Source organism: Ambystoma mexicanum, unplaced genomic scaffold, assembly GCF_040938575.1.
Source record: "Ambystoma mexicanum isolate Mex_15411 unplaced genomic scaffold, UKY_AmexF1_1 Mex_scaf1, whole genome shotgun sequence".
NCBI lineage: Eukaryota > Metazoa > Chordata > Amphibia > Caudata > Ambystomatidae > Ambystoma > Ambystoma mexicanum.
In genome coordinates this window covers 5,102,513-5,128,487 of record NW_027182324.1, presented here as the reverse complement: position 1 = coordinate 5,128,487, position 25,975 = coordinate 5,102,513, and the positions used below count along the sequence as shown (strand labels likewise).

Here is a 25,975-nt window from a genome sequence, read left to right as displayed (position 1 = left end):
CAAAATGTTTTCCAATTGACTGAAACTCCATTGCACAAAACGAGCTTTTCATTAATCGGCGATTTAGAGCGGATTGCATTGCCCAGTGTGTGTATTGAGGAGCACATGGAGGTCTTTACTGGGGAGAAAGTTTGCACTCATATATGTGGCAAAACATTCAAATCCGTAAGTGGGTGACCATTAAAGTCCTAGATGCTGCAGATCTCTATACCTGGATACGGAATGACTGAAAAAAGGTATGTCTCCAGTGTCAAAATGTGTGTAATGCACTAGTAATTCATGCCCTTTATTGACCAGTGATGTAGCCATGTATGGAGATGCTGTAGAGTGAAAATTAAGTTTCAGATAAACAGTGATCGCTGTTCCCGGTTAGCTCAGTCGGTAGAGCATCAGACTTTTAATCTGAGGGTCCAGGGTTCAAGTCCCTGTTCAGGCGTACCTTTGCTTCTTTTACAAAAAATTAAGCAGGAAATATGAATTGCTCATTCTAATATTTGCTATTTCTGATGGCATTGCAACCTTGGGCAATATGACTCTAAGGTAGTGGAGACCAGAGTTCTTGGATGCTTTGCCAACATTTCAAGCCTGACTGTGCTTCTAAATAGCATGAAATAGCAATCTTTGTACAAAGTTTTAATATTGGGGAGACAGATTGGTCGAAAAAAAAAGCAGAAAGGCGCTGCTGAGATTCAAACTCAGGACCTCCTGTTTACTAGACAGGCACTTTGACCAACTAAGCCACAGCACCTTTTTTGCATCTGGTCTCCTTTCCTTCCTCATGTAATCATTTAGATGTGAAATCCACTTTTTTAAGGCTGGGCTTCTGTTGCAATATAACTTTTCAAAATGTTTTCCAATTGACTGAAACTCCATTGCACAAAACGAGCATGTCATTAATCATTGATTTAGAGTGGACTGCATTGCCCAGTGTGTGCATTGAGGAGCACATGTTCGTCTTTACTGGGGAGCAAGTTTGCACTCATGAATGTGGCAAAACATTCAAATCCGTAAGTGGGTGACCATTAAAGTCCTAGATGCTGCAAATCTCTATATCTGGATACGGAATGACTGAAAAAGTTATGTCTCCAGTGTCAAAATGTGTGTAATGCACTAGTAATTCATTTCCTTTATTGACCAGTGAGGTAGCCATGTATGGAGGTGCTGTAGAGTGAAAATCAAGTTTCAAATGGGCAGTGATCCCTGTGCCTGGATAGCTCAGTCGGTAGAGCATCAGACTTTTAATCTGAGGGTCCAGGGTTCGGTGCTTCTTTTACAAAAAATTAAGCAGGAAATATGAGTTGCTCATTCTAATATTTGCTATTTCTGATGGCATCGCAACCTTGGGCAATATGACTCTAAGGTAGTGCAGTCCAGAGTTCTTGGATGCTTTGCCAACATTTCAAGCCTGACTGTGCTTCTAAATAGCATGAAATAGCAATCTTTGTACAAAGTTTTAATATTGGGGAGACAGATTGGTCGAAAAAAGGACCTCCTGTTTACTAGACAGGCGCTTTAACCAACTAAGCCACAGCACCTTTTTTGCATCTGGTATCCTTTCCTTCCTCATGTAATCATTTAGAAGTGAAATCCACTTTTTTTAAGGCTGGGCTTCTGTTGCAATATAACTTTTCAAAATGTTTTCCAATTGACTGAAACTCCATTGCACAAAACGAGCATGTCATTAATCGTCGATTTAGAGCGGACTGCATTGCCCAGTGTGTGCATTGAGGAGCACATGTACGTCTTTACTGGGAAGCAAGTTTGCACTCATGAATGTGGCAAAACATTCAAATCCGTGGGGTGGGTGACCATTAAAGTCCTACATGCTGCAAATCTCTATATCTGGATACGGAATGACTGAAAAAAGTTATGTCTCCAGTGTCAAAATGTGTGTAATGCACTAGTAATTCATTTCCTTTATTGACCAGTGAGGTAGCAATGTATGGAGGTGCTGTAGAGTGAAAATCAAGTTTCAAATGGGCAGTGATCCCTGTGTTTGGATAGCTCAGTCGGTAGAGCATCAGACTTTTAATCTGAGGGTCCAGGGTTCAAGTCCCTGTTCAGGCGTACCTTTGCTTCTTTTACAAAAAATTAAGCAGGAAATATGAATTGCTCATTCTAATATTTGCTATTTCTGATGGCATCGCAACCTTGGGCAATATGACTCTAAGGTAGTGGAGTCCAGAGTTCTTGGATGCTTTGCCAACATTTCAAGCCTTACTGTGCTTCTAAATAGCATGAAATAGCAATCTTTGTACAAAGTTTTAATATTGGGGAGACAGATTGGTCGAAAAAAAAGCAGAGAGGCGCTGCTGAGATTCGAACTCAGGACCTCCTGTTTACTAGACAGGCGCTTTAACCAACTAAGCCACAACACCTTTTTTGCATCTGGTCTCCTTTCCTTCCTCATGTAATCATTTAGAAGTGAAATCCACTTTTTTTTAAGGCTGTGCTTCTGTTGCAATATAACTTTTCAAAATGTTTTCCAATTGACTGAAACTCCATTGCACAAAACGAGCATGTCATTAATCGTCGATTTAGAGCGGACTGCATTGCCCAGTGTGTGCATTTAGGAGCACATGTTCGTCTTTACTGGGGAGCAAGTTTGCACTCATGAATGTTGCAAAACATTCAAATCCGTAAGTGGGTGACCATTAAAGTCCTAGATGCTGCAAATCTCTATATCTGGATACGGAATGACTGAAAAAAGTTATGTCTCCAGTGTCAAAAAGTGTGTAATGCACTAGTAATTCATTTCCTTTATTGACCAGTGAGGTGGCCATGTATGGAGGTGCTGTAGAGTGAAAATCAAGTTTCAAATAGGCACTGATCCCTGTGCCTGGATAGCTCAGTCGGTAGAGCCTCAGACTTTTAATCTGAGGGCCCAGGGTTCAAGTCCCTGTTCAGGCGTACCTGTGCTTCTTTTACAAAAAATTAAGCAGGAAATATGAATTGCTCATTCTAATATGTGCTATTTCTGATGGCATCGCAACCTTGGGCAATATGACTCTAAGGTAGTGGAGTCCAGAGTTCTTGGATGCTTTGCCAACATTTCAAGCCTGACTGTGCTTCTAAATAGCATGAAATAGCAATCTTTGTACAAAGTTTTAATATTGGGGAGACAGATTGGTTGAAAAAAAAAGCAGAGAGGCGCTGTTGATATTCGAACTCAGGATCTCCTGTTTACTAGACAGGCGCTTTAACCAACTAAGCCAAGCACCTTTTTTTGCATCTGGTCTCCTTTCCTTCCTCATGTAATCATTTAGAAGTGAAATCCACTTTTTTTAAGGCTGGGCTTCTGTTGCAATATAACTTTTCAAAATGTTTTCCAATTGACTGAAACTCCATTGCACAAAACGAGCATGTCAATAATCGTCGATTTAGACCGGACTGCATTGCCCAGTGTGTGCATTGAGGAGCACATGTTCGTCTTTACTGGGGAGCAGGTTTGCACTCATGAATGTGGCAAAACATTCAAATCCGTAAGTGGGTGACCATTAAAGTTCTAGATGCTGCAAATCTCTATATCTGGATAAGGAATGACTGAAAAAAGTTATGTCTCCAGTGTCAAAATGTGTGTAATGCACTAGTAATTCATTTCCTTTATTGACCAGTGAGGTAGCCATGTATGGAGGTGCTGTAGAGTGAAAATCAAGTTTCAAATAGTCAGTGATCCATGTGCTTGGATAGCTCAGTCGGTAGAGCATCAGACTTTTAATCTGAGGGTCCAGGGTTCAAGTCCCTGTTCAGGCGTACCTTTGCTTCTTTTACAAAAAATTAAGCAGGAAATACGAATTGCTCATTCTAATATGTGCTATTTCTGATGGCATCGCAACCTTGGGCAATATGACTCTAAGGTAGTGGAGTCCAGAGTTCTTGGATGCTTTGCCAACATTTCAAGCCTGACTGTGCTTCTAAATAGCATGAAATAGAAATCTTTGTACAAAGTTTTAATATTGGGGAGACAGATTGGTCGAAAAAAAAGCAGAGAGGCGCTGCTGAGATTCGAACTCAGGATCTCCTGTTTACTAGACAGGCGCTTTAACCAACCAAGCCACAGCACCTTTTTTGCATCTTGTCTCCTTTCCTTCCTCATGTAATCATTTAGAAGTGAAATCCACTTTTTTTAAGGCTGGGCTTCTGTTGCAATATAACTTTTCAAAATGTTTTCCAAATGACTGAAACTCCATTGCACAAAATGAGCATGTCAATAATCGACGATTTAGAGTGGACTGCATTGCCCAGTGTGTGCATTGAGGAGCACATGTACGTCTTTACTGGGGAGCAAGTTTGCACTCATGAATGTGGCAAAACATTCAAATCCGTGTGGTGGGTGACCATTAAAGTCCTACATGCTGCAAATCTCTATATCTGGATACGGAATGACTGAAAAAAGTTATGTCTCCAGTGTCAAAATGTATATAATGCACTAGTAATTCATTTCCTTTATTGACCAGTGAGGTAGCCATGTATGGAGGTGCTGTAGAGTGAAAATCAAGTTTCAAATAGGTAGAGATCCATGTTCCTGGATAGCTCAGTGGTAGAGCATTAGACTTTTAATCTGAGGGTCCAGGGTTCAAGTCCCTGTTCAGGCGTACCTTTGCTTCTTTTACAAAAAATTAAGCAGGACATATGAATTGCTCATTCTAATGTGTGCTATTTCTGATGGCATCACAACCTTGGGCAATATGACTCTGAGGTAGTGGAGTCCAGAGTTCTTGGATACTTTGCCAACATTTCAAGCATGACTGTGCTTCTAAATAGCATGAAATAGCAATCTTTGTACAAAGTTTTAATATTGAGGAGACAGATTGGTTGAAAAAAAAAAGCAGAGAGGCGCTGCTGAGATTCAAACTCAGGATCTCCTGTTTACTAGACAGGCGCTTTAACCAACTAAGACACAGCACCTTTTTTGCGTCTGATCTCCTTTCCTTCCTCGTGTAATCATTTAGAAGTGAAATCCACTTTTTTTAAGGCTGGGCTTCTGTTGCAATATAACTTTTCAAAATGTTTTCCAATTGACTGAAACTCCATTACACAAAACGAGCATGTCAGTAATCGACGATTTAGAGTGGACTGCATTGCCCAGTGTGTGCATTGAGGAGCACATGTACGTCTTTACTGGGAAGCAAGTTTGCACTCATGAATGTGGCAAAACATTCAAATCCGTGGGGTGGGTGACCATTAAAGTCCTACATGCTGCAAATCTCTATACCTGGATACGGAATGACTGAAAAAAGGTATGTCTCCAGTGTCAAAATGTGTGTAATGCACTAGTAATTCATGCCCTTTATTGACCAGTGATGTAGCCATGTATGGAGATGCTGTAGAGTGAAAATTAAGTTTCAGACAAGCAGTGATCGCTGTTCCCGGTTAGCTCAGTCGGTGGAGCATCAGACATTTCATCTGAGGGTCCAGGGTTCAAGTCCCTGTTCAGGTGTACCTTTGCTTCTTTTACAAAAAATTAAGCAGGAAATATGAATTGCTCATTCTAATATTTGCTATTTCTGATGGCATTGCAACCTTGGGCAATATGACTCTAAGGTAGTGGAGACCAGAGTTCTTGGATGCTTTGCCAACATTTCAAGCCTGACTGTGCTTCTAAATAGCACGAAATAGCAATCTTTGTACAAAGTTTTAATATTGGGGAGACAGATTGGTCGAAAAAAAAGCAGAAAGGCTCTGCTGAGATTCAAACTCAGGACCTCCTGTTTACTAGACAGGCACTTTGACCAACTAAGCCACAGCACCTTTTTTGCATCTGGTCTCCTTTCCTTCCTCATGTAATCATTTAGATGTGAAATCCACTTTTTTAAGGCTGGGCTTCTGTTGCAATATAACTTTTCAAAATGTTTTCCAATTGACTGAAACTCCATTGCACAAAACGAGCATGTCATTAATCATTGATTTAGAGTGGACTGCATTGCCCAGTGTGTGCATTGAGGAGCACATGTTCGTCTTTACTGGGGAGCAAGTTTGCACTCATGAATGTGGCAAAACATTCAAATCCGTAAGTGGGTGACCATTAAAGTCCTAGATGCTGCAAATCTCTATATCTGGATACAGAATGACTGAAAAAGTTATGTCTCCAGTGTCAAAATGTGTGTAATGCACTAGTAATTCATTCCCTTTATTGACCAGTGAGGTAGCCATGTATGGAGGTGCTGTAGAGTGAAAATCCAGTTTCAAATGGGCAGTGATCCCTGTGCCTGGATAGCTCAGTCGGTAGAGCATCAGACTTTTAATCTGAGGGTCCAGGGTTCGGTGCTTCTTTTACAAAAAATTAAGCAGGAAATATGAATTGCTCATTCTAATATTTGCTATTTCTGATGGCATCGCAACCTTGGGCAATATGACTCTAAGGTAGTGGAGTCCAGAGTTCTTGGATGCTTTGCCAACATTTCAAGCCTGACTGTGCTTCTAAATAGCATGAAATAGCAATCTTTGTACAAAGTTTTAATATTGGGGGGACAGATTGGTCGAAAAAAAAAAGCAGAGAGGCGCTGCTGAGATTCGAACTCAGGACCTCCTGTTTACTAGACAGGCGCTTTAACCAACTAAGCCACAGCACCTTTTTTGCATCTGGTCTCCTTTCCTTCCTCATGTAATCATTTAGAAGTGAAATCCACTTTTTTTAAGGCTGGGCTTCTGTTGCAATATAACTTTTCAAAATGTTTTCCAATTGACTGAAACTCCATTGCACAAAACGAGCATGTCATTAATCGTCGATTTAGAGCGGACTGCATTGCCCAGTGTGTGCATTGAGGAGCACATGTACGTCTTTACTGGGAAGCAAGTTTGCACTCATGAATGTGGCAAAACATTCAAATCCGTGGGGTGGGTGACCATTAAAGTCCTACATGCTGCAAATCTCTATATCTGGATACGGAATGACTGAAAAAAGTTATGTCTCCAGTGTCAAAATGTGTGTAATGCACTAGTAATTCATTTCCTTTATTGACCAGTGAGGTAGCATTGTATGGAGGTGCTGTAGAGTGAAAATCAAGTTTCAAATGGGCAGTGATCCCTGTGCTTGGATAGCTCAGTCGGTAGAGCATCAGACTTTTAATCTGAGGGTCCAGGGTTCAAGTCCCTGTTCAGGCGTACCTTTGCTTCTTTTACAAAAAATTAAGCAGGAAATATGAATTGCTCATTCTAATATTTGCTATTTCTGATGGCATCGCAACCTTGGGCAATATGACTCTAAGGTAGTGGAGTCCAGAGTTCTTGGATGCTTTGCCAACATTTCAAGCCTGACTGTGCTTCTAAATAGCATGAAATAGCAATCTTTGTACAAAGTTTTAATATTGGGGAGACAGATTGGTCAAAAAAAAAGCAGAGAGGCGCTGCTGAGATTCAAACTCAGGACCTCCTGTTTACTAGACAGGCGCTTTAACCAACTAAGCCACAGCACCTTTTTTGCATCTGGTCTCCTTTCCTTCCTCATGTAATCATTTAGAAGTGAAATCCACTTTTTTTAAGGCTGTGCTTCTGTTGCAATATAACTTTTCAAAATGTTTTCCAATTGACTGAAACTCCATTGCACAAAACGAGCATGTCATTAATCGTCGATTTAGAGCGGACTGCATTGCCCAGTGTGTGCATTTAGGAGCACATGTTCGTCTTTACTGGGGAGCAAGTTTGCACTCATGAATGTTGCAAAACATTCAAATCCGTAAGTGGGTGACCATTAAAGTCCTAGATGCTGCAAATCTCTATATCTGGATACGGAATGACTGAAAAAAGTTATGTCTCCAGTGTCAAAATGTGTGTAATGCACTAGTAATTAATTTCCTTTATTGACCAGTGAGGTAGCCATGTATGGAGGTGCTGTAGAGTGAAAATCAAGTTTCAAATGGGCAGTGATCCCTGTGCCTGGATAGCTCAGTAGAGCATCAGACTTTTAATCTGAGGGTCCAGGGTTCAAGTCCCTGTTCAGGCGTACCTGTGCTTCTTTTACAAAAAATTAAGCAGGAAATATGAATTGCTCATTCTAATATGTGCTATTTCTGATGGCATCGCAACCTTGGGCAATATGACTCTAAGGTAGTGGAGTCCAGAGTTCTTGGATGCTTTGCCAACATTTCAAGCCTGACTGTGCTTCTAAATAGCATGAAATAGCAATCTTTGTACAAAGTTTTAATATTGGGGAGACAGATTGGTCGAAAAAAAAAAGCAGAGAGGCGCTGCTGAGATTCGACCTCAGGACCTCCTGTTTACTAAACAGGCGCTTTAACCAACTAAGCCAAGCACCTTTTTTTGCATCTGGTCTCCTTTCCTTCCTCATGTAATCATTTAGAAGTGAAATCCACTTTTTTTTAAGGCTGGGCTTCTGTTGCAATATAACTTTTCAAAATGTTTTCCAATTGACTGAAACTCCATTGCACAAAACGAGCATGTCATTAATCGTCGATTTAGAGCGGACTGCATTGCCCAGTGTGTGCATTGAGGAGCACATGTTCGTCTTTACTGGGGAGCAAGTTTGCACTCATGAATGTTGCAAAACATTCAAATCCGTAAGTGGGTGACCATTAAAGTCCTAGATGCTGCAAATCTCTATATCTGGATACGGAATGACTGAAAAAAGTTATGTCTCCAGTGTCAAAAAGTGGGTAATGCACTAGTAATTAATTTCCTTTATTGACCAGTGAGGTAGCCATGTATGGAGGTGCTGTAGAGTGAAAATCAAGTTTCAAATAGGCAGTGATCCTTGTGCCTGGATAGCTCAGTCGGTAGAGCATCAGACTTTTAATCTGAGGGCCCAGGGTTCAAGTCCCTGTTCAGGAGTACCTGTGCTTCTTTTACAAAAAATTAAGCTGGAAATATGAATTGCTCATTCTAATATGTGCTATTTCTGATGGCATCGCAACCTTGGGCAATATGACTCTAAGGTAGTGGAGTCCAGAGTTCTTGGATGCTTTGCCAACATTTCAATCCTTACTGTGCTACTAAATAGCATGAAATAGCAATCTTTGTACAAAGTTTTAATATTGGGGAGGCAGATTGGTCGAAAAAAAAGCAGAAAGGTGCTGCTGAGATTCAAACTCAGGACCTCTGTTTACTAGACAGGCGCTTTGACCAACTAAGCCACAGCACCTTTTTTGCATCTGGCCTCCTTTCCTTCAACATGTAATCATTTAGATGTGAAATCCACTTTTTCTAAGGCTGGGCTTCTGCTGCAATATAACTTTTCAAAATGTTTTCCAATTGACTGAAACTCCATTGCACAAAACGAGCATGTCATTAATTGTTGATTTAGAGTGGACTGCATTGCCCAGTGTGTGCATTGAGGAGCACATGTTCGTCTTTACTGGGGAGCAAGTTTGCACTCATGAATGTGGCAAAACATTCAAATCCGTAAGTGGGTGACCATTAAAGTCCTAGATGCTGCAAATCTCTATATCTGGATACGGAATGACTGAAAAAGTTATGTCTCCAGTGTCAAAATGTGTGTAATGCACTAGTAATTCATTTCCTTTATTGACCAGTGAGGTAGCCATGTATGGAGGTGCTGTAGAGTGAAAATCAAGTTTCAAATGGGCAGTGATCCCTGTGCCTGGATAGCTCAGTTGGTAGAGCATCAGACTTTTAATCTGAGGGTCCAGGGTTCGGTGCTTCTTTTACAAAAAATTAAGCAGGAAATATGAATTGCTCATTCTAATATGTGCTATTTCTGATGGCATCGCAACCTTGGGCAATATGACTCTAAGGTAGTGGAGTCCAGAGTTCTTGGATGCTTTGCCAACATTTCAAGCCTGACTGTGCTTCTAAATAGCATGAAATAGCAATCTTTGTACAAAGTTTTAATATTGAGGAGACAGATTGGTTGAAAAAAAAAAGCAGAGAGGCGCTGCTGAGATTCAAACTCAGGATCTCCTGTTTACTAGACAGGCGCTTTAACCAACTAAGCCACAGCACCTTTTTTGCGTCTGATCTCCTTTCCTTCCTCGTGTAATCATTTAGAAGTGAAATCCACTTTTTTTAAGGCTGGGCTTCTGTTGCAATATAACTTTTCAAAATGTTTTCCAATTGACTGAAACCCCATTGCACAAAACGAGCATGTCAGTAATCGACGATTTAGAGTGGACTGCATTGCCCAGTGTGTGCATTGAGGAGCACATGTACGTCTTAACTGGGGAGCAAGTTTGCACTCATGAATGTGGCAAAACATTCAAATCCGTGGGGTGGGTGACCATTAAAGTCCTACATGCTGCAAATCTCTATATCTGGATACGGAATGACTGAAAAAAGTTATGTCTCCAGTGTCAAAAAGTGTGTAATGCACTAGTAATTCATTTCCTTTATTGACCAGTGAGGTAGCCATGTATGGAGGTGCTGTAGAGTGAAAATCAAGTTTCAAATGGGCAGTGATCCCTGTGCCTGGATAGCTCAGTCGGTAGAGCCTCAGACTTTTAATCTGAGGGTCCAGGGTTCAAGTCCCTGTTTAGGCGTACCTGTGCTTCTTTTACAAAAAATTAAGCAGGAAATATGAATTGCTCATTCTAATATGTGCTATTTCTGATGGCATCGCAACCTTGGGCAATATGACTCTAAGGTAGTGGAGTCCAGAGTTCTTTGATGCTTTACCAACATTTCAAGCCTGACTGTGCTTCTAAATAGCATGAAATAGCAATCTTTGTACAAAGTTTTAATATTGGGGAGATAGATTGGTCGAAAAAAAAGCAGAGAGGCGCTGCTGAGATTCAAACTCAGGGACTCCTGTTTACTAGACAGGCGCTTTAACCAACTAAGCCACAGCACCTTTTTTGCGTCTGGTCTCCTTTCCTTCCTCGTGTAATCATTTAGAAGTGAAATCCACTTTTTTTAAGGCTGGGCTTCTGTTGCAATATAACTTTTCAAAATGTTTTCCAATTGACTGAAACTCCATTGCACAAAACGAGCATGTCATTAATCGTCGATTTAGAGCGGACTGCATTGCCCAGTGTGTGAATTGAGGAGCACATGTTCGTCTTTACTGGGGAGCAAGTTTACACTCTTGAATGTGGCAAAACATTCAAATCAGTGAGTCGGTGACCATTACAGTCCTAGATGCTGCAAATCTCTATATCTGGAGACGGAAAGACTGAAAAAAGTTATGTCTCCAGTGTCAAAATGTGTGTAATGCACTAGTAATTCATTTCCTTTATTGACCAGTGAGGTAGCAATGTATGGAGGTGCTGTAGAGTGAAAATCAAGTTTCAAATGGGCAGTGATCCCTGTGCTTTGATAGCTCAGTCGGTAGAGCATCAGACGTTTAATCTGAGGGTCCAGGGTTCAAGTCCCTGTTCAGGTGTACCTGTGCTTCTTTTACAAAAAATTAAGCAGGAAATATGAATTGCTCATTCTAATATGTGCTATTTCTGATGGCATCGCAACCTTGGGCAATATGACTCTAAGGTAGTGGAGTCCAGAGTTCTTGTATGCTTTGCCAACATTTCAAGCCTTACTGTGCTTCTAAATAGCATGAAATAGCAATCTTTGTACAAAGTTTTAATATTGGGGAGACAGATTGGTCGAAAAAAAAGCAGAGAGGCGCTGCTGAGATTCAAACTCAGGATCTCCTGTTTACTAGAAAGGCGCTTTAACCAACTAAGTCACAGCACCTTTTTTGCATCTGGTCTCCTTTCCTTCCTCATGTAATCATTTAGAAGTGAAATCCACTTTTTTTAAGGCTGGGCTTCTGTTGCAATATAACTTTTCAAAATGTTTTCCAATTGACTGAAACTCCATTGCACAAAATGAGCATGTCAATAATCGACGATTTAGAGTGGACTGCATTGCCCAGTGTGTGCATTGAGGAGCACATGTACGTCTTTACTGGGGAGCAAGTTTGCACTCATGAATGTGGCAAAACATTCAAATCCGTGTGGTGGGTGACCATTAAAGTCCTACATGCTGCAAATCTCTATATCTGGATACGGAATGACTGAAAAAAGTTATGTCTCCAGTGTCAAAATGTATGTAATGCACTAGTAATTCATTTCCTTTATTGACCAGTGAGGTAGCCATGTATGGAGGTGCTGTAGAGTGAAAATCAAGTTTCATATAGGTAGAGATCCATGTGCCTGGATAGCTCAGTGGTAGAGCATTAGACTTTTAATCTGAGGGTCCAGGGTTCAAGTCCCTGTTCAGGCGTACCTTTGCTTCTTTTACAAAAAATTAAGTAGGACATATGAATTGCTCATTCTAATGTGTGCTATTTCTGATGGCATCACAACCTTGGGCAATATGACTCTGAGGTAGTGGAGTCCAGAGTTCTTGGATACTTTGCCAACATTTCAAGCATGACTGTGCTTCTAAATAGCATGAAATAGCAATCTTTGTACAAAGTTTTAATATTGAGGAGACAGATTGGTTGAAAAAAAAAAGCAGAGAGGCGCTGCTGAGATTCAAACTCAGGATCTCCTGTTTACTAGACAGGCGCTTTAACCAACTAAGCCACAGCACCTTTTTTGCACATGATCTCCTTTCCTTCCTCGTGTAATCATTTAGAAGTGAAATCCACTTTTTTTAAGGCTGGGCTTCTGTTGCAATATAACTTTTCAAAATGTTTTCCAATTGACTGAAACTCCATTACACAAAACGAGCATGTCAGTAATCGACGATTTAGAGTGGACTGCATTGCCCAGTGTGTGCATTGAGGAGCACATGTACGTCTTTACTGGGAAGCAAGTTTGCACTCATGAATGTGGCAAAACATTCAAATCCGTGGGGTGGGTGACCATTAAAGTCCTACATGCTGCAAATCTCTATACCTGGATACGGAATGACTGAAAAAAGGTATGTCTCCAGTGTCAAAATGTGTGTAATGCACTAGTAATTCATTTCCTTTATTGACCAGTGAGGTAGCCATGTATGGTGGTGCTGTAGAGTGAAAATCAAGTTTGAAATAGGCAGAAATCCATGTGCCCGGATAGCTCAGTCGGTAGAGCATCAGACTTTTAATCTGAGGGTCCAGGGTTCAAGTCCCTGTTCGAGCGTACCTTTGCTTCTTTTACAAAAAATTAAGCAGGAAATATGAATTGCTCATTCTAATATTTGCTATTTCTGATGGCATCGCAACCTTGGGCAATATGATTCTAAGGTAGTGGAGTCCAGAGTTCTTGTATGCTTTGCCAACATTTCAAGCCTTACTGTGCTTCTAAATAGCATGAAATAGCAATCTTTGTACAAAGTTTTAATATTGGGGAGACAGATTGGTCGAAAAAAAAGCAGACAGGCGCTGCTGAGATTCGAACTCAGGATCTCCTGTTTACTAGACAGGCGCTTTAACCAACTTAGCCACAGCACCTTTTTTGCATCTGGTCTCCTTTCCTTCCTCATGTAATCATTTAGAAGTGAAATCCACTTTTTTAAGGCTGGGCTTCTGTTGCAATATAACTTTTCAAAATGTTTTCCAATTGACTGAAACTCCATTGCACAAAACGAGCATGTCATTAATCGTCGATTTAGAGTGGACTGCATTGCCCAGTGTGTGCATTGAGGAGCACATGTTCGTCTTTACTGGGGAGCAAGTTTGCACTCATGAATGTGGCAAAACATTCAAATCCGTAAGTGGGTGAACATTAAAGTCCTAGATGCTGCAAATCTCTATATCTGGATACGGAATGACTGAAAAAAGTTATGTCTCCAGTGTCAAAATGTGTGTAATGCACTAGTAATTCATTTACTTTATTGACCAGTGAGGTAGCCATGTATGGAGGTGCTGTAGAGTGAAAATCAAGTTTCAAATAGCAGTGATCCTTGTGTCTGGATAGCTCAGTCGGTAGAGCATCAGACTTTTAATCTGAGGGCCCAGGGTTCAAGTCCCTGTTCAGGCGTACCTGTGCTTCTTTTACAAAAAATTAAGCAGGAAATATCAATTGCTCATTCTAATATGTGCTATTTCTGATGGCATCGCAACCTTGGGCAATATGACTCTAAGGTAGGGGAGTCCAGAGTTCTTGGATGCTTTGCCAACATTTCAAGCCTGACTGTGCTTCTAAATAGCATGAAATAGCAATCTTTGTACAAAGTTTTAATATTGGGGAGACAGATTGGTCGAAAAAAAAAAGCAGAGAGGCGTTGCTGAGATTCGACCTCAGGACCTCCTGTTTACTAAACCAACTAAGCCAAGCACCTTTTTTGCATCTGGTCTCCTTTCCTTCCTCATGTAATCATTTAGAAGTGAAATCCACTTTTTTTAAGGCTGGGCTTCTGTTGCAATATAACTTTTCAAAATGTTTTCCAATTGACTGAAACTCCATTGCACAAAACGAGCATGTCATTAATCGTCGATTTAGAGCGGACTGCATTGCCCAGTGTGTGCATTGAGGAGCACATGTTCGTCTTTACTGGGGAGCAAGTTTGCACTCATGAATGTTGCAAAACATTCAAATCCGTAAGTGGGTGACCATTAAAGTCCTAGATGCTGCAAATCTCTATATCTGGATACGGAATGACTGAAAAAAGTTATGTCTCCAGTGTCAAAAAGTGTGTAATGCACTAGTAATTAATTTCCTTTATTGACCAGTGAGGTAGCCATGTATGGAGGTGCTGTAGAGTGAAAATCAAGTTTCAAATAGGCAGTGATCCTTGTGCCTGGATAGCTCAGTCGGTAGAGCATCAGACTTTTAATCTGAGGGCCCAGGGTTCAAGTCCCTGTTCAGGCGTACCTGTGCTTCTTTTACAAAAAATTAAGCAGGAAATATGAATTGCTCATTCTAATATGTGCTATTTCTGATGGCATCGCAACCTTGGGCAATATGACTCTAAGGTAGTGGAGTCCAGAGTTCTTGGATGCTTTGCCAACATTTCAAGCCTGACTGTGCTTCTAAATAGCATGAAATAGCAATCTTTGTACAAAGTTTTAATATTGGGGAGACAGATTGGTCGAAAAAAAAGCAGACAGGCGCTGTTGAGATTCGAACTCAGGATCTCCTGTTTACTAGACAGGCGCTTTAACCAACTAAGCCACAGCACCTTTTTTGCATCTGGTCTCCTTTCCTTCCTCATGTAATCATTTAGAAGTGAAATCCACTTTTTTAAGGCTGGGCTTCTGTTGCAATATAACTTTTCAAAATGTTTTCCAATTGACTGAAACTCCATTGCATAAAACGAGCATGTCATTAATCGTCGATTTAGAGTGGACTGCATTGCCCAGTGTGTGCATTGAGGAGCACATGTTCGTCTTTACTGGGGAGCAAGTTTGCACTCATGAATGTGGCAAAACATTCAAATCCGTAAGTGGGTGAACATTAAAGTCCTAGATGCTGCAAATCTCTATATCTGGATACGGAATGACTGAAAAAAGTTATGTCTCCAGTGTCAAAATGTGTGTATTGCACTAGTAATTCATTTCCTTTACTGACCAGTGAGGTAGCCATGTATGGAGGTGCTGTAGAGTGAAAATCAAGTTTCAAATGGGCAGTGATCCCTGTGCCTGGATAGCTCAGTCGGTAGAGCATCAGACTTTTAATCTGAGGGTCCAGGGTTCAAGTCCCTGTTCAGGCGTACCTGTGCTTCTTTTACAAAAAATTAAGCAGGAAATATGAATTGCTCATTCTAATATGTGCTATTTCTGATGGCATCGCAACCTTGGGCAATATGATTCTAAGGTAGTGGAGTCCAGAGTTCGTGTATGCTTTGCCAACATTTCAAGCCTTACTGTGCTTCTAATTAGCATGAAATAGCAATCTTTGTACAAAGTTTTAATATTGGGGAGACAGATTGGTCGAAAAAAAAAGCAGAGAGGCGTTGCTGAGATTCGACCTCAGGACCTCCTGTTTACTAAACCAACTAAGCCAAGCACCTTTTTTGCATCTGGTCTCCTTTCCTTCCTCATGTAATCATTTAGAAGTGAAATCCACTTTTTTAAGGCTGGGCTTCTGTTGCAATATAACTTTTCAAAATGTTTTCCAATTGACTGAAACTCCATTGCACAAAACGAGCATGTCATTAATCGTCGATTTAGCGTGGACTGCATTGCCCAGTGTGTGCATTGAGGAGCACATGTTCGTCTTTACTGGGGAGCAAGTTTGCACTCATGAATGTGGCAAAACATTCAAATCCGTAAGTGGGTGAACATTAAAGTCCTAGATGCTGCAAATCTCTATATCTGGATACGGAATGACTGAAAAAAGTTATGTCTCCAGTGTCAAAATGTGTGTAATGCACTAGTAATTCATTAACTTTATTGACCAGTGAGGTAGCCATGTATGGAGGTGCTGTAGAGTGAAAATCAAGTTTCAAATAGCAGTGATCCTTGTGTCCGGATAGCTCAGTCGGTAGAGCATCAGACTTTTAATCTGAGGGCCCAGGGTTCAAGTCCCTGTTCAGGCGTACCTGTGCTTCTTTTACAAAAAATTAAGCAGGAAATATGAATTGCTCATTCTAATATGTGCTATTTCTGATGGCATCGCAACCTTGGGCAATATGACTCTAAGGTAGTGGAGTCCAGAGTTCTTGGATGCTTTGCCAACATTTCAAGCCTGACTGTGCTTCTAAATAGCATGAAATAGCAATCTTTGTACAAAGTTTTAATATTTGGGAGACAGATTGGTCGAAAAAAAAAAGCAGAGAGGCGCTGCTGAGATTCGACCTCAGGACCTCCTGTTTACTAAACAGGCGCATTAACCAACTAAGCCAAGCACCTTTTTTTGCATCTGGTCTCCTTTCCTTCCTCATGTAATCATTTAGAAGTGAAATCCACTTTTTTTAAGGCTGGGCTTCTGTTGCAATATAACTTTTCAAAATGTTTTCCAATTGACTGAAACTCCATTGCACAAAACGAGCATGTCATTAATCGTCGATTTAGAGCGGACTGCATTGCCCAGTGTGTGCATTGAGGAGCACATGTTCGTCTTTACTGGGGAGCAAGTTTGCACTCATGAATGTTGCAAAACATTCAAATCCGTAAGTGGGTGACCATTAAAGTCCTAGATGCTGCAAATCTCTATCTCTGGATACGGAATGACTGAAAAAAGTTATGTCTCCAGTGTCAAAAAGTGTGTAATGCACTAGTAATTAATTTCCTTTATTGACCAGTGAGGTAGCCATGTATGGAGGTGCTGTAGAGTGAAAATCAAGTTTCAAATAGGCAGTGATCCTTGTGCCTGGATAGCTCAGTCGGTAGAGCATCAGACTTTTAATCTGAGGGCCCAGGGTTCAAGTCCCTGTTCAGGCGTACCTGTGCTTCTTTTACAAAAAATTAAGCAGGAAATATGAATTGCTCATTCTAATATGTGCTATTTCTGATGGCATCGCAACCTTGGGCAATATGACTCTAAGGTAGTGGAGTCCAGAGTTCTTGGATGCTTTGCCAACATTTCAAGCCTTACTGTGCTACTAAATAGCATGAAATAGCAATCTTTGTACAAAGTTTTAATATTGGGGAGACAGATTGGTCGAAAAAAAAGCAGAAAGGTGCTGCTGAGATTCAAACTCAGGACCTCCTGTTTACTAGACAGGCGCTTTGACCGACTAAGCCACAGCACCTTTTTTGCATCTGGCCTCCTTTCCTTCAACATGTAATCATTTAGATGTGAAATCCACTTTTTTTAAGGCTGGGCTTCTGTTGCAATATAACTTTTCAAAATGTTTTCCAATTGACTGAAACTCCATTGCACAAAACGAGCATGTCATTAATTGTTGATTTAGAGTGGACTGCATTGCCCAGTGTGTGCATTGAGGAGCACATGTTCGTCTTTACTGGGGAGCAAGTTTGCACTCATGAATGTGGCAAAACATTCAAATCCGTAAGTGGGTGACCATTAAAGTCCTAGATGCTGCAAATATCTATATCTGGATACGGAATGACTGAAAAAGTTATGTCTCCAGTGTCAAAATGTGTGTAATGCACTAGTAATTCATTTCCTTTATTGACCAGTGAGGTAGCCATGTATGGAGGTGCTGTAGAGTGAAAATCAAGTTTCAAATGGGCATTGATCCCTGTGCTTGGATAGCTCAGTTGGTAGAGCATCAGACTTTTAATCTGAGGGTCTAGGGTTCGGTGCTTCTTTTACAAAAAATTAAGCAGGAAATATGAATTGCTCATTCTAATATGTGCTATTTCTGATGGCATCGCAACCTTGGGCAATATGACTCTAAGGTAGTGGAGTCCAGAGTTCTTGGATGCTTTGCCAACATTTCAAGCCTGACTGTGCTTCTAAATAGCATGAAATAGCAATCTTTGTACAAAGTTTTAATATTGGGGAGACAGATTGGTCGAAAAAAAAGCAGACAGGTGCTGTTGAGATTCGAACTCAGGATCTCCTGTTTACTAGACAGGCGCTTTAACCAACTAAGCCACAGCACCTTTTTTGCATCTGGTCTCCTTTCCTTCCTCATGTAATCATTTAGAAGTGAAATCCACTTTTTTAAGGCTGGGCTTCTGTTGCAATATAACTTTTCAAAATGTTTTCCAATTGACTGAAACTCCATTGCACAAAACGAGCATGTCATTAATCGTCGATTTAGAGTGGACTGCATTGCCCAGTGTGTGCATTGAGGAGCACATGTTCGTCTTTACTGGGGAGCAAGTTTGCACTCATGAATGTGGCAAAACATTCAAATCCGTAAGTGGGTGAACATTAAAGTCCTAGATGCTGCAAATCTCTATATCTGGATACGGAATGACTGAAAAAAGTTATGTCTCCAGTGTCAAAATGTGTGTAATGCACTAGTAATTCATTTCCTTTATTGACCAGTGAGGTAGCCATGTATGGAGGTGCTGTAGAGTGAAAATCAAGTTTCAAATGGGCAGTGATCCCTGTGCCTGGATAGCTCAGTCGGTAGAGCATCAGACTTTTAATCTGAGGGTCCAGGGTTCAAGTCCCTGTTCAGGCGTATCTTTGCTTCTTTTACAAAAGATTTAGCAGGAAATATGAATTGCTCATTCTAATATGTGCTATTTCTGATGGCATCGCAACCTTGGGCAATATGACTCAAAGGTAGTGGAGTCCAGAATTCTTGGATGCTTTGCCAACATTTCAAGCCTGACTGTACTTCTAAATAGCATGAACTAACAATCTTTGTACAAAGTTTTAATATTGGGGAGACAGATTGGTCGAAAAAAAAGCAGACAGGCGCTGCTGAGATTCAAACTCAGGATCTCCTGTTTAATAGACAGGCGCTTTAACCAACTAAGCCACAGCACCTCTTTTGCATCTGATCTCCTTTCCTTCCTCATGTAATCATTTAGAAGTGAAATCCACTTTTTTTAAGGCTGGGCTTCTGTTGCAATATAACTTTACAAAATGTTTTCCAATTGACTGAAACTCCATTGCACAAAACGAGCATGTCATTAATCGTTGATTTAGAGTGGACTGCATTGCCCAGTGTGTGTATTGAGGAGCACATGTTCGCCTTTACTGGGGAGCAATTTTGCACTCATGAATGTGGCAAAACATTCAAATCCGTAAGTGGGTGAACATTAAAGTCCTAGATGCTGCAAATCTCTATATCTGGATAAGGAATGACTGAAAAAAGTTATGTCTCCAGTGTCAAAATGTGTGTAATGCACTAGTAATTCATTTCCTTTATTGACCAGTGAGGTAGCCATGTATGGAGGCGCTGTAGAGGGAAAATCAAGTTTCAAATGGCAGTGATCCATGTGTCTGGATAGCTCAGTCGGTAGAGCATCAGACTTTTAATCTGAGGGTCCAGGGTTCAAGTCCCTGTTCAGGCGTACCTTTGCTTCTTTTACAAAAAATTTAGCAGGAAATATGAATTGCTCATTCTAATATGTGCTATTTCTGATGGCATCGCAACCTTGGGCAATATGACTCTAAGGTAGTGGAGTCCAGAGTTCTTGGATGCTTTGCCAACATTTCAAGCCTGACTGTGCTTCTAAATAGCATGAAATAGCAATCTTTGTACAAAGTTTTAATATTGGGGAGACAGATTGGTCGAAAAAAAAGCAGACAGGCGCTGCTGAGATTCGAACTCAGGATCTCCTGTTTACTAGACAGGCGCTTTAACCAACTAAGCTACAGCACCTTTTTTGCATCTGGTCTCCTTTCCTTCCTCATGTAATCATTTAGACGTGAAATCCACTTTTTTAAGGCTGGGCTTCTGTTGCAATATAACTTTTCAAAATGTTTTCCAATTGACTGAAACTCCATTGCACAAAACGAGCATGTCATTAATCATCGATTTAGAGCGGACTGCATTGCCCAGTGTGTGCATTGAGGAGCACATGTTCGTCTTTACTGGGGAGCAGGTTTGCACTCATGAATGTTGCAAAACATTCAAATCCGTAAGTGGGTGACCATTAAAGTCCTAGATGCTGCAAATCTCTATATCTGGATACGGAATGACTGAAAAAAGTTATGTCTCCAGTGTCAAAAAGTGTGTAATGCACTAGTAATTAATTTCCTTTATTGACCAGTGAGGTAGCCATGTATGGAGGTGCTGTAGAGTGAAAATCAAGTTTCAAATAGCAGTGATCCTTGTGTCTGGATAGCTCAGTCGGTAGAGCATCAGACTTTTAATTTGAGGGCCCAGGGTTCAAGTCCCTGTTCAGGCGTACCTGTGCTTCTTTTACAAAAAATTAAGCAGGAAATATGAATTGCTCATTCTAATATGTGCTATTTCTGATGGCATCGCAACCTTGGGCAATATGACTCTAAGGTAATGGAGTCCAGAGTTCTTGGATGCTTTGCCAACATTTCAAGCCTGACTGTGCTTCTAAATAGCATGAAATAGCAATCTTTGTACAAAGTTTTAATATTGGGGAGACAGATTGGTCGAAAAAAAAGCAGAAAGGCGCCGCTGAGATTCAAACTCAGGACTTCCTGTTTACTAGACAGGCGCTTTGACCAACTAAGCCACAGCACCTTTTTTGCATCTGGCCTCCTTTCCTTCCTCATGTAATCATTTAGATGTGAAATCCACTTTTTTTAAGGCTGGGCTTCTGTTGCAATATAACTTTTCAAAATGTTTTCCAATTGACTGAAACTCCATTGCACAAAACGAGCATGTCAATAATCGACGATTTAGAGTGGACTGCATTGCCCAGTGTGTGCATTGAGGAGCACATGTACGTCTTTACTGGGGAGCAAGTTAGCACTCATGAATGTGGCAAAACATTCAAATCCGTGGGGTGGGTGACCATTAAAGTCCTACATGCTGCAAATCTCTATATCTGGATACGGAATGACTGAAAAAAGTTATGTCTCCAGTTTCAAAATGTGTGTAATGCACTAGTAATTCATTTCCTTTATTGACCAGTGAGGTAGCCATGTATGGAGGTGCTGTAGAGTGAAAATCAAGTTTCAAATGGGCAGTGATCCCTGTGCCTGGATAGCTCAGTCGGTAGAGCATCAGACTTTTAATCTGAGGGTCCAGGGTTCAAGTCCCTGTTCAGGCGTACCTTTGCTTCTTTTACAAAAAATTAAGCAGGAAATATGAATTGCTCATTCTAATATGTGCTATTTCTGATGGCATCGCAACCTTGGGCAATATGACTCTAAGGTAGTGGAGTCCAGAGTTCTTGGATGCTTTGCCGACATTTCAAGCCTGACTGTGCTTCTAAATAGCATGAAATAGAAATCTTTGTACAAAGTTTTAATATTGGGGAGACAGATTGGTCGAAAAAAAAGCAGAGAGGCGCTGCTGAGATTCAAACTCAGGATCTCTTGTTTACTAGACAGGCGCTTTAACCAACTAAGTCAAGCACCTTTTTTTGCATCTGGTCTCCTATCCTTCCTCATGTAATCATTTAGAAGTGAAATCCACTTTTTTTAAGGCTGGGCTTCTATTGCAATATAACTTTTCAAAATGTTTTCCAATTGACTGAAACTCCATTGCACAAAACGAGCATGTCATTAATCGTCGATTTAGAGCGGACTGCATTGCCCAGTGTGTGCATTGAGGAGCACATGTTCGTCTTTACTGGGGAGCAAGTTTGCACTCATGAATGTTGCAAAACATTCAAATCCGTAAGTGGGTGACCATTAAAGTCCTAGATGCTGCAAATCTCTATATCTGGATACGGAATGACTGAAAAAAGTTATGTCTCCAGTGTCAAAAAGTGTGTAATGCACTAGTAATTAATTTCCTTTATTGACCAGTGAGGTAGCCATGTATGGAGGTGCTGTAGAGTGAAAATCAAGTTTCAAATAGACAGTGATCCTTGTGCCTGGATAGCTCAGTCGGTAGAGCATCAGACTTTTAATCTGAGGGCCCAGGGTTCAAGTTCCTGTTTGGGTGTACCTTTGCTTCTTTTACAAAAAATTAAGCAGGAAATATGAATTGCTCATTCTAATATGTGCTATTTCTGATGGCATAGCAACCTTGGGCAATATGACTCTAAGGTAGTGGAGTCCAGAGTTCTTGGATGCTTTGCCAACATTTCAAGCCTGACTGTGCTTCTAAATAGCATGAAATAGCAATCTTTGTACAAAGTTTTAATATTGGGGAGACAGATTGGTTGAAAAAAAAGCAGAGAGGCGCTGTTGATATTCGAACTCAGGATCTCCTGTTTACTAGACAGGCGCTTTAACCAACTAAGCCACAGCTCCTTTTTTGCATCTGGTCTCCTTTCCTTCCTCATGTAATCATTTAGAAGTGAAATCCACTTTTTTAAGGCTGGGCTTCTGTTGCAATATAACTTTTCAAAATGTTTTCCAATTGACTGAAACTCCATTGCACAAAACGAGCATGTCATTAATCGTCGATTTAGAGCGGACTGCATTGCCCAGAGTGTGAATTGAGGAGCACATGTTCGTCTTTACTGGGGAGCAAGTTTACACTCATGAATGTGGCAAAACATTCAAATCAGTGAGTGGGTGACCATTAAAGTCCTAGATGCTGCAAATCTCTATATCTGGATATGGAATGACTGAAAAACGTCATGTCTCCAGTGTCATAATGTGTGTAATGCACTAGTAATTCATTTCCCTTATTGACCAGTGAGGTAGCCATGTATGGAGGTGCTGTAGAGTGAAAATCAAGTTTCAAATGGTCAGTGATCCCTGTGCCTGGATAGCTCAGTGGTAGAGCATTAGACTTTTAATCTGAGGGTCCAGGGTTCAAGTCCCTGTTCAGGCGTACCTTTGCTTCTTTTACAAAAAATTAAGCAGGACATATGAATTGCTCATTCTAATGTGTGCTATTTCTGATGGCATCACAACCTTGGGCAATATGACTCTGAGGTAGTGGAGTCCAGAGTTCTTGTATACTTTGCCAACATTTCAAGCATGACTGTGCTTCTAAATAGCATGAAATAGCAATCTTTGTACAAAGTTTTAATATTGAGGAGACAGATTGGTTGAAAAAAAAAAGCAGAGAGGCGCTGCTGAGATTCAAACTCAGGATCTCCTGTTTACTAGACAGGCGCTTTAACCAACTAAGCCACAGCACCTTTTTTGCATCTGATCTCCTTTCCTTCCTCGTGTAATCATTTAGAAGTGAAATCCACTTTTTTTAAGGCTGGGCTTCTGTTGCAATATAACATTTCAAAATTTTTTCCAATTCACTGAAACTCCATTACACAAAACGAGCATGTCAGTAATCGACGATTTAGAGTGGACTGCATTGCCCAGTGTGTGCATTGAGGAGCACATGTACGTCTTTACTGGGAAGCAGGTTTGCACTCATGAATGTGGCAAAACATTCAAATCCGTGGGGTGGGTGACCATTAAAGTCCTACATGCTGCAAATCTCTATACCTGGATACGGAATGACTGAAAAAATGTATGTCTCCGGTGTCAAAATGTGTGTAATGCACTAGTAATTCATGCCCTTTATTGGCCAGTGATGTAGCCATGTATGGAGATGCTGTAGAGTGAAAATTAAGTTTCAGATAAACAGTGATCGCTGTTCCCGGTTAGCTCAGTCGGTAGAGCATCAGACTTTTAATCTGAGGGTCCAGGGTTCAAGTCCCTGTTCAGGCGTACCTTTGCTTCTTTTACAAAAAATTAAGCAGGAAATATGAATTGCTCATTCTAATATTTGCTATTTCTGATGGCATTGCAACCTTGGGCAATATGACTCTAAGGTAGTGGAGACCAGAGTTCTTGGATGCTTTGCCAACATTTCAAGCCTGACTGTTCTTCTAAATAGCATGAAATAGCAATCTTTGTACAAAGTTTTAATATTGGGGAGACAGATTGGTCGAAAAAAAAGCAGAGAGGCGCTGCTGAGATTCAAACTCAGGACCTCCTGTTTACTAGACAGGGGCTTTAACCAACTAAGCCACAGCACCTTTTTTGCATCTGGTCTCCTTTCCTTCCTCATGTAATCATTTAGAAGTGAAATCCACTTTTTTTAAGGCTGTGCTTCTGTTGCAATATAACTTTTCAAAATGTTTTCCAATTGACTGAAACTCCATTGCACAAAACGAGCATGTCATTAATCGTCGATTTAGAGCGGACTGCATTGCCCAGTGTGTGCATTTAGGAGCACATGTTCGTCTTTACTGGGGAGCAAGTTTGCACTCATGAATGTTGCAAAACATTCAAATCCGTAAGTGGGTGACCATTAAAGTCCTAGATGCTGCAAATCTCTATATCTGGATACGGAATGACTGAAAAAAGTTATGTCTCCAGTGTCAAAAAGTGTGTAATGCACTAGTAATTCATTTCCTTTATTGACCAGTGAGGTAGCCATGTATGGAGGTGCTGTAGAGTGAAAATCAAGTTTCAAATGGGCAGTGATCCCTGTGCCTGGATAGCTCAGTCGGTAGAGCCTCAGACTTTTAATCTGAGGGTCCAGGGTTCAAGTCCCTGTTCAGGCGTACCTGTGCTTCTTTTACAAAAAATTAAGCAGGAAATATGAATTGCTCATTCTAATATGTGCTATTTCTGATGGCATCGCAACCTTGGGCAATATGACTCTAAGGTAGTGGAGTCCAGAGTTCTTGGATGCTTTGCCAACATTTCAAGATTGACTGTGCTTCTAAATAGCATGAAATAGCAATCTTTGTACAAAGTTTTAATATTGGGGAGACAGATTGGTCGAAAAAAAAAAGCAGAGAGTTGCTGCTGAGATTCGAACTCAGGACCTCTTGTTTACTAGACAGGCGCTTTAACCAACTAAGCCACAGCACCTTTTTTGCATCTGGTCTCCTTTCCTTCCTCATGTAATCATTTAGAAGTGAAATCCACTTTTTTTAAAGCTGGGCTTCTGTTGCAATATAACTTTTCAAAATGTTTTCCAATTGACTGAAACTCCATTGCACAAAACGAGCATGTCATTAATCGTCGATTTAGAGCGGACTGCATTGCCCAGTGTGTGCATTGAGGAGCACATGTTCGTCTTTACTGGGGAGCAGGTTTGCACTCATGAATGTTGCAAAACATTCAAATCCGTAAGTGGGTGACCATTAAAGTCCTAGATGCTGCAAATCTCTATATCTGGATACGGAATGACTGAAAAAAGTTATGTCTCCAGTGTCAAAAAGTGTGTAATGCACTAGTAATTAATTTCCTTTATTGACCAGTGAGGTAGCCATGTATGGAGGTGCTGTAGAGTGAAAATCAAGTTTCAAATAGCAGTGATGCTTGTGTCTGGATAGCTCAGTCGGTAGAGCATCAGACTTGTAATCTGAGGGCCCAGGGTTCAAGTCCCTGTTCAGGCGTACCTGTGCTTCTTTTACAAAAAATTAAGCAGGACATATGAATTGCTCATTCTAATGTGTGCTATTTCTGATGGCATCACAACCTTGGGCAATATGACTCTGAGGTAGTGGAGTCCAGAGTTCTTGGATACTTTGCCAACATTTCAAGCATGACTGTGCTTCTAAATAGCATGAAATAGCAATCTTTGTACAAAGTTTTAATATTGAGGAGACAGATTGGTTGAAAAAAAAAAGCAGCGAGGCGCTGCTGAGATTCAAACTCAGGATCTCCTGTTTACTAGACAGGCGCTTTAACCAACTAAGCCACAGCACCTTTTTTGCATCTGATCTCCTTTCCTTCCTCGTGTAATCATTTAGAAGTGAAATCCACTTTTTTTAAGGCTGGGCTTCTGTTGCAATATAACTTTTCAAAAT

The 25,975-nt window shown here is 40.7% G+C and overlaps 4 non-coding genes across 4 annotated transcripts; 1 reads left to right on the top strand and 3 right to left on the bottom strand.

Annotated features, from left to right (window-relative positions):
• Positions 1–2,304: 2,304 nt before the first annotated feature.
• Positions 2,305–2,378, bottom strand: TRNAT-AGU (transfer RNA threonine (anticodon AGU)). The gene has a single exon. It is a non-coding gene; the product is annotated as a tRNA-Thr (tRNA).
• Positions 2,379–6,498: 4,120 nt separating this feature from the next.
• TRNAT-AGU (transfer RNA threonine (anticodon AGU)) lies at positions 6,499–6,572 on the bottom strand. Its single transcript has one exon. It is a non-coding gene; the product is annotated as a tRNA-Thr (tRNA).
• Positions 6,573–19,062: 12,490 nt separating this feature from the next.
• Positions 19,063–19,136, bottom strand: TRNAN-AUU (transfer RNA asparagine (anticodon AUU)). The gene has a single exon. It is a non-coding gene; the product is annotated as a tRNA-Asn (tRNA).
• Positions 19,137–25,488: 6,352 nt separating this feature from the next.
• TRNAT-UGU (transfer RNA threonine (anticodon UGU)) lies at positions 25,489–25,561 on the top strand. The gene has a single exon. It is a non-coding gene; the product is annotated as a tRNA-Thr (tRNA).
• Positions 25,562–25,975: the final 414 nt, after the last annotated feature.